Source organism: Temnothorax longispinosus, chromosome 8 (genome assembly GCF_030848805.1).
Source record: "Temnothorax longispinosus isolate EJ_2023e chromosome 8, Tlon_JGU_v1, whole genome shotgun sequence".
NCBI classification, from domain to species: Eukaryota; Metazoa; Arthropoda; class Insecta; order Hymenoptera; family Formicidae; genus Temnothorax; species Temnothorax longispinosus.
In genome coordinates, this window is record NC_092365.1 from 12,084,467 (window position 1) to 12,093,985 (window position 9,519).

Sequence of the window (9,519 nt, forward strand, 5' to 3'; positions counted from 1 at the left end):
AAGTTCATATTTTTTAATTTACTATAGCTCAAACGATTGCTCCCTAATTGCTCCCTCAGAATTGACGATTGCTCCCCTTTTAAGATTATTATTTTTTGAGATATTTAATAAAAACGAAAAATTTCTAATTTTTATTGAAAAACATATTTATAATAACTCTATGCAACTTTATAGGGCATAGAACGATTGCTCTTTCATTGCTCCTTATTGTTCCATCATAATTTTAATGATTTATTGCATTTTTATTGAAAAAATAACAAATTAATCATTTCACTATCGGCCGCCTATTGTAACTATGGCTCGGCAGCGCATGCGCATGCTACCATAACTATGCGCATGCGCGATGGTATCTGTTAGAGCTTTTACGGATACCATAGCGCATGCGCGTATGGCTTCTGCTTTCTGCTCATGGCTCCTGCAATTTTATGTGCTTCCATCTTAACTATTTCTCGCTTCGCTCTATTGGGATTTTTAATCGCTCCATTCGTATAATTAATTTTGTATGATATTTTAGCAGAGAACTGTTTATTTTCTTGGAAAAATACATTTCTCACAGTCTTCTGCAAGTATATCCAACATAAAACGATTGCTCCTTAATTGCCCATCTGTCAGCATTGTGCATGAGCCCTTATTGACGTTAGGCTTAGTTTCCACGCGTCGCGTCATCTGTCGTTAAAGCCTCTTGCACAATGCCAGACAACAGGCAATAGGAACAGGAAATAACTAAAAAAATCGTTAATTACAACCTAAAAAGTTCGAATGCTATGATTGGTTGGCAACAGGCAATAGGCACAGAATTTCCAACGTGACTGAAACTCTGTGTCTATTGATTGTGTCACTGTTTATTCTGCATTTATACATGATTTCTGATTTCTATTCCCTGTTCCTATTGCCTGTTGCCTGGCATTGTGCAAGAGGCTTTAACGACAGATGACGCGACGCGTGGAAACTAAGCCTAACGTCAATAAGGGCTCATGCACAATGCTGACAGATGGGCAATTAAGGAGCAATCGTTTTATGTTGGATATACTTGCAGAAGACTGTGAGAAATGTATTTTTCCAAGAAAATAAACAGTTCTCTGCTAAAATATCATACAAAATTAATTATACGAATGGAGCGATTAAAAATCCCAATAGAGCGAAGCGAGAAATAGTTAAGATGGAAGCACATAAAATTGCAGGAGCCATGAGCAGAAAGCAGAAGCCATACGCGCATGCGCTATGGTATCCGTAAAAGCTCTAACAGATACCATCGCGCATGCGCATAGTTATGGTAGCATGCGCATGCGCTGCCGAGCCATAGTTACAATAGGCGGCCGATAGTGAAATGATTAATTTGTTATTTTTTCAATAAAAATGCAATAAATCATTAAAATTATGATGGAACAATAAGGAGCAATGAAAGAGCAATCGTTCTATGCCCTATAAAGTTGCATAGAGTTATTATAAATATGTTTTTCAATAAAAATTAGAAATTTTTCGTTTTTATTAAATATCTCAAAAAATAATAATCTTAAAAGGGGAGCAATCGTCAATTCTGAGGGAGCAATTAGGGAGCAATCGTTTGAGCTATAGTAAATTAAAAAATATGAACTTGCAGCGCCAACTTATTTCCGGTGGTCTGTATGTATATGTAAGAATCGGTGAGCACTTCTTTATCGACGCTGATCGAGTTCGGCTACGGCTCCAGCATCCCTTTAAGTGAACCCGAAAGAAGCTCCCATTCAAAAGACTGACGATTCGGACATGACGCAAGCTCATGGCGGCTTCTTGATAATGCAAAAAAAATCGACATTTTGAAATACTCGAGTGCGTCAGATTATTATACAGGTGATTCAGCTTGATGTACTAGTCGTGCTGACCTATAATCTGACGATTATTTGGAGGGATTTTCTTAATCTGACGAATTAAAAAAAAAATTTTTTTATTAAAAAAATTTTTTTTTAAATTACTAAATGTGACAAATAAAATGCATGGAAAATAGAATGCAAATAAAAAAATCTATTTCTTTCAATTATAATATATACAGAAAAAAATAGTTAAATAAAAAAAAACTTTCGCAAATAAAACATTTTACTGATGGTAAATTGTCATTACTGACAGGCTTGTCGGTGCGAAAGGTATCATTAAAACCCTCGAAGTCTCGTTCAAAGTTGCTTGATATTCCCGCTCTGAAAATATTTTCTCAATAAGAAACCTGATAATTAATAACATGAAACTGAATTTATAGCATTAAAAAATAGTTCTTTTAAGTATTTTATAACGATTTTAACAATTTTTTTATATAAAATATATTTTATAATGTTTCTTAAAAATAATAATTTTTTTTATTCTAAGAATTATATTAAATAACATTAAAAATTTACTTTTAATATTTAAAAAAAAATTTATTTTTTATGTTAAGAGTAATAAAAAAAAAATATTCACAACATTTTATTATTTCATCATCAGTCGCGTTTGATAAAAATGTACCGTAAAATTTTTGCATTAAGTTTCCGGAAAACCCACTATTAATACAATAAAAAAATAAAAAGCTTTTAAAAGTAAAAATAATATATTATAAGTGAGCACTTACTCGTCTGTCGATGTACCAGCACCCTGAGTTGTCGTGGAAGTAACAGGAACATACGATTCGGAACTCTCCTCAGAAACTTCCGGTGCATTATCGCATTCCGCTGCACTTTCCTGTTGCTCGAGATTTGGAAAATTATAAGGTACTTTAATCGCTGTGAATAACTTATAACACTGCGCGTGATGTCCTTCATTTAATGAATTTTCAGCCGAAAGTTCAACATTATCGTACGTTGTCTGTGATTTCCTGAGGACCGGTTTGCTCCGACGATACTCCAAAACCGTAAGGCATTTTTTTATTGTCACTGACGTAAATTTCACAATTTTTTCAAGTTTATTTTGTCCACAGCGGCGCGGAGTGGGGAATACATGCTTCACTGCAGCTGCACGCACTAAACTTTTCTGACGATTTTTGCTACTTTGGCTTGTGGAAATCGGCAGATTATATTTTTTCCGTTATTCTTGAATTATTTCCTTCAAAATAAAAAAAAATTCGACCGCGCTCGAGAATGTCAAGGTGACGTTTTTTTTTGCAAGTTTGTGACCCTCCCACTTCCTTACGTCACGCTCAAATCGTCAGATTATTGAAATGCACACTTTTCAGCATATTATTAACCCACCTTACTTTAATCTGACGCGCTCGAGTATTTCTAACGATCGATTTTTTTCACTATTCTGATCGGCTGCCCTAGACGCGTGATCCTATATTAAGGGCTTATATATAGTGGAGGTACTCAACAGGGTGCAAGGTATCCCCCTATATGTTAATCTGTCGCGCTCGAGTAAATCCCAAAATCCCCTATTGGGCTCCCCTACTATTATATTTAAAATTGTTTTAGGCACAATCTTAAGATGTTACAAGCCAATCACAAAGCTGTATTAGCATCTTAAGATATTACTTAAGACGACTTTGAAATAAGATCCGATTATAATAAATATCGACCTAAAAACAGATAATTAGATGAGCTTATTACTTCGTAAACGTTTTTCATTAATGTTACTCACTTTACGACGTAATAATAGTAATTAAGTGATATTAGTGTGATAATAGTGTTTCCTTATTATACATTACTAATTACTATATATAATAAGGCCTGTTCTTTTTAGCTAAACTTCTTGCACGGTTTATCTTTCTTCTTTTTATTTTCACGATAGAGAGAGAAAGACTGAACTGTGCAAAAAGTTCAGCTAAATAGAACAGACTTATATATAGTATCATGGATTCTTTGTTGCGACGGCTGATGAAAGGACGGGTCGAAAACTCGTGAAAATTTATATCAAAGGTAAGTTTCAAGTTTATTTTTTATCAGTTACATATATATAGATATATAATATATGAATATATAAATATATATATATATATATATATATATATATATATATATATATATATATAAAGGAAGAATAATTATAATTACCTAGCTGCGTTCTTTCTTTTTATATATTTTTTTTATAAAAACGACATGCAATATTCTCTTTTCTGCAATGCTGATTGGTTGTCTTGAAACTCAATCTCGATCTTGATACGAATCACTTCGATTTGCGACTGCCGCAAGCGATTACGTTTTGACAGTTTGTGTGGTTAACATACTCGTCTCTACATACATACATCAGAAGAGATATTGTACAGTTTTTCTGCAATTAGTCAAAAACTGATTGCAAGGAAGAGAGAGAGAGAGAGAGAGAGAGAGAGAGAAAGAAGAGAGAGAAGAGAGAGATAGAGAAGGGACGAGGAAGCAAAAACGACAAAGAAAAAAGGTATCTTAAATATCAAATTTATATTTTTAAAAATTTCTATTTCTCTATTTTATTTCTCTTCTATTTCATCATTTTATTGTCTGTATAAAGGAGACCGTACACGATCAGTAATACTGTCAGTACTGAAAAATACTGAATAGTATTATTGATTGTGTACGGGCAAGAATGATGGAATGAACAAAGGTAAAGATTTCGGTAAATGTGCCCTGTGGCCATATGCGCATGCTTAGTGACCGCACGCGCATGCAAGAGGTCACGTGACAACTGGTTGGTTGGTAAGTCAGAAGTGTAACATAATTCGAAATAATATTCTTTCGGCGTATAGATTAGTGACGCGCTTTAAAAGTATTTAAGTGTTTAAAGCGCGTCAACTAACCTAAGCAGGGCACACATGTGTGTGCCCTAGCTGCTTTAACGAAAATTACAACTTCTATAAAGCAGGGCATACACACGTGTGTGTGTCCTGCTTTAACGAAAATCACAACTTCTATAAAGCAGGACATACACACGTGTGTGTGTGCCCTACTTTAACGAAAATCATTAAACAGTTAAATACTTTTAAAGCGCGTTACTAATCTACATAGGTTAGTTGACGCGCTTTAAACACTTAAATACTTTTAAAGCGTCACTAATCTATACGCCGAAAGAATATCATTTCGAATTATGTTACACTTCTGACTTACCAACCAAACAGTTGTCACGTGATCTGCTGCATGCGCATGCGGCCACTGAGCATGCGCATATGGCTGCAGGGCATGTTCGTAGTCGCTACAGCTCGTCGGTATGACAGGAATCATAACCTGATTACTGTCAACTTTAACGTTTAATATCTTGCTTCGCGGGGCAGAACGACACTTTTTTCTGCCAGATTCGGTCGTTTTGTGCAAAAACGCGTCGATCAAGCCTAAGTTCAACGAAATCGGTAAGGAGGCCCAAATTCTGCACATTTACCAAGATTTCGTTTTGTGATTGTAAATGCTAATATTACTTATTGCAAGACGTCTTTTTTTCGAAATCTGTTTTACAAGATCTTTACTGAATAAAGAGCACACCGAGAGAGATACTGAGCAAAATATTAATACTAAAACTGATAGTGTACGGTCACAAAAATACTGATGCGTAATGTGTCATTATTATTGATTCAATAATAATGATCAGTATTGCTGATCGTGTACGGTTTCTTTAAAGTTTATTCAAATAAACTTAATTATATATTTTTAATGACATAGAGAGATATCTTTATATATATATATATATAAATATAATGACATAATATAATGACATAATATAATGACATATATATAAATATAATGACATAGAGAGATATCTTTATATATATATATATATATATATATATATATATATATATAAAGATATCTGTCATTAAAAAAAATATATATCAATAATGTATTGAGACTCGTGAAAATGTCAACATTAAAAACGGCGATGAGAGTCAGCGCAGAACGTGGAGCGCAATAAAGTTTAGGCGTGTATTTACATATGACGAACGTTTCGGCCCCTCATTTGGGCCATCTTCAGCGTTTATTAATAAAATGAAACTATTCCTGCGGAGATCGAAGCAGCAAACTCCCTTCCTGGAGAGATGTCATGGCAAGCGAGCAAATAAACCCGGTTGCGGTGGACATTCAACTAAAATCGAAAAAGTTATAAGTTTATCGTTACAGAAAGGAAAAAGGAGAAAGCTCACCTTAAGCTCCGCAGTAGTCGAGACAAGTACAGAATAAAAAAGTTGCAGCAATACAATATAAAACCGGAGAGTAGCACATCTCGGAATTAAAGTAAGAACATTGCAGTCAACGTAAAGTTAGAAACGAAATGAAAAGAAGGTCGCAACGTATGTAGATCGGAGCCGTTATCGTAAACAATGTAACCAGCCAAGGAAGGAAACCGAAGGCTAAACATTGCTTACGATAGGCAAGTAAGCGTGGTGCAGAAAATCGGTATCTGATTGGAGATTTAAGCCGAGGCGTTGTTGGCTAATGTATAGAACCTCCGAAACGAGTCGTTTATGATAAAATCTTTCGTGATCCAAGATCTCAACATTATCCCAATTAAAGTCGTGATTATTTTGAGTTCTATGGTCAGTAATCACAGAGTGGGAGGAACTATTTCTATTGATGTGGAGACGATGTTCGGGTATTCTGGTTTTTAATTGTCTACCGGTTTGTCCCACGTATGATGCGTCACAATCCCGGCAACAAATCCTGTAGACCACATTACTCGTTGAGAAACGCGGGAGGGCATCCTTCTGAACTTTGATAAATTTGTTCAGTTTATTAATACTGTAGTATGATAAATGAGTGTCTGATTGCCTGAAAATATTTTTAAATTTGATAGAAAGTGACGGAAAATACGGAACGGTAAACCATTTTTTAAAAGCGGCGTCGTCTAGAGTATTATTCGAAATTTGTTTTTTTGTTTGTTTGAAAAAGAGACTTTTTAGACGTTCATGCATTGTGTTGAAAATGAAATCAAGAGGGTAATCATTGTTCAAAAGAATGCCAACAATAAATCTTAGATTTTTTTCGTGAAACCTTGGATGAGAAAGCAAAAAGGCTCGGTCGATAAGTCCCATAATGGTACCACGCTTTTGAGACGAGGGGTGACAAGAGTTAAAGTTCAAATAACGCCCCGAAAAGGTGGGCTTATGGTACCAATCAAATTCGATAAGACCATTGTTGTTGATAATGGTGGTATCTAAAAAATTGAGTTTGCTGTTTGATACTTGTTGACAAATCGAATATCTCCGCACACAAATTTTCCGGACAGTGCGCAGTGTTTCTCAATGTTTACCTTTCCATACTTATAACTCATTTTTCCTTAGACAAAACAGATCCTTACTTCGTTTCGAGTCCTTCAATCATAACTCTATTACCAGGAAAATGTCATGGTTACTTGACAAACAGATGAAAGAAAAAATCAAGCAGATTAAACCGGTTCACTATTTTTACACAGACTCCACTCCAATTCGCAATTCCTCTCAAATTAACCACACAATCAATAATCAAACTACCAATAATATCTTCACTTTTTCTTCTGTACCTTTACCTTGCAATGCACAACCTCATGAGATCTTTATCTCTCCTCATTCCTTTCCTAACTCTACAACACAGTCCTCCCTTAATTCCATAAGAAATAATTGGTTTGTTAATCTTTCTTCTACCTTTTTCCCTCCTGACATTATACATCTCTTACAGTTGGGCGACAATTTTGCACTTCCTTATCATAATAAACAAAAAATTTTATTTGAGTTCATTAAAAGCATAGAAAATAATATCAAATGCCTCCCTGCTCCCACACAAACATACATTATAAATCGCTCTATCCCCATCATCAATGAGATAAACTCAGTCTCTAGTTTTTCTTCTTCGTACTTAGACAAAGTCATTTGCAATAAACTCTCACTAACCAAAGTCTTTCTCTACAACAATCCTGACATTCTTCTTACTAGAGCTGACAAAGGAAACATAACTGTTGCCATGAACTCTTCCGATTACATAAAAAAGATGGAATTATTACTTTCAGATACGGATACTTACACTAGAATAAAAAAAGATCCCATCCTCTCCCTTACGAGAAATACGAGAACATTGCTTACTAGATGGAAAAATTTGAAATACATCACCCCCGCTTATTATAAGTTTCTCTATGTTAGCGATGGAGTACTTCCGAGAGCCTATGGACTTCCTAAGATTCACAAACAAAACCATCCGTTAAGAATAATAGTTTCGTCAATTGATGGACCTTTACATAACTTAGCCAGATTTTTACACAACATAATTTCTTCCAGTATTCCTAAAGCCAGTAGCCACATTAAAGAGTTTTCAACTTGTTAATTGTTTGAACGGTTCATTTTTGGATGACAATTATATTCTTGCTTCCCTCGACGTGATTTCACTTTTTACTAACGTCCCTACTGATCTAGCGATAGACAGTATTTGCAACAGATGGGAACATATCTCAAAAAATTGCGACATTCCTAAGGATGAATTTGTTCTCGCGGTACGACTTATTCTGGATTCTACGTTTTTCAGATTTCACAATAATATTTATAAACAGAATTTTGGTTCTCCCATGGGCTCTCCTTTGTCTCCCGATCTTGCCGACTTAGTTTTACAGGATATTGAGACGAGGGCTATTGGAGTTCTTAGCTTCCCCCTACCGTTCTTTTATAGATACGTGGATGACATCGCGATGGCCATTCCTTCCGATATGGCTGATCTTACTTTACAAACTTTCAACTCTTCCATCCATCCACATTTGCAGTTTACCATAGAGGTCGGTAACAGCAAACTCAATTTTTTAGATACCACCATTATCAACAACAATGGTCTTATCGAATTTGATTGGTACCATAAGCCCACCTTTTCGGGGCGTTATTTGAACTTTAACTCTTGTCACCCCTCGTCTCAAAAGCGTGGTACCATTATGGGACTTATCGACCGAGCCTTTTTGCTTTCTCATCCAAGGTTTCACGAAAAAAATCTGAGATTTATTGTTGGCATTCTTTTGAACAATGATTACCCTCTTGATTTCATTTTCAACACAATGCATGAACGTCTAAAAAGTCTCTTTTTCAAACAAACAAAAAAACAAATTTCGAATGATACTCTAGACGACGCCGCTTTTAAAAAATGGTTTACCGTTCCGTATTTTCCGTCACTTTCTATCAAATTTAAAAATATTTTCAGGCAATCAGACACTCATTTATCATACTACAGTATTAATAAACTGAACAAATTTATCAAAGTTCAGAAGGATGCCCTCCCGCGTTTCTCAACGAGTAATGTGGTCTACAGGATTTGTTGCCGGGATTGTGACGCATCATACGTGGGACAAACCGGTAGACAATTAAAAACCAGTGTTCGAGAGCGCGCGGTAGCGCGAGATAGCGCGCGGTAGAGGACGACCACAAAAGAAACGGAGAGGAACAGCAAGTACAGAAATACAAAGTTTAATGTTCAATATGTACACTTATTTACACGAGTTTTCTTTTCAGGCAAAATACCGTGAGCGCGCACAGAGTATAGCTCGGCGAAAGCGGCGATATGGCAATTAAGTGCGAAAAGCGGTGATGAGCGGTAAAGCAAAGCGGTTGTATAAAGATACTAGCGGTGTTCTATGATCTGCGAGCGAAATCGATTCCGCGGCGCAGCGGCGGTCCTTTTA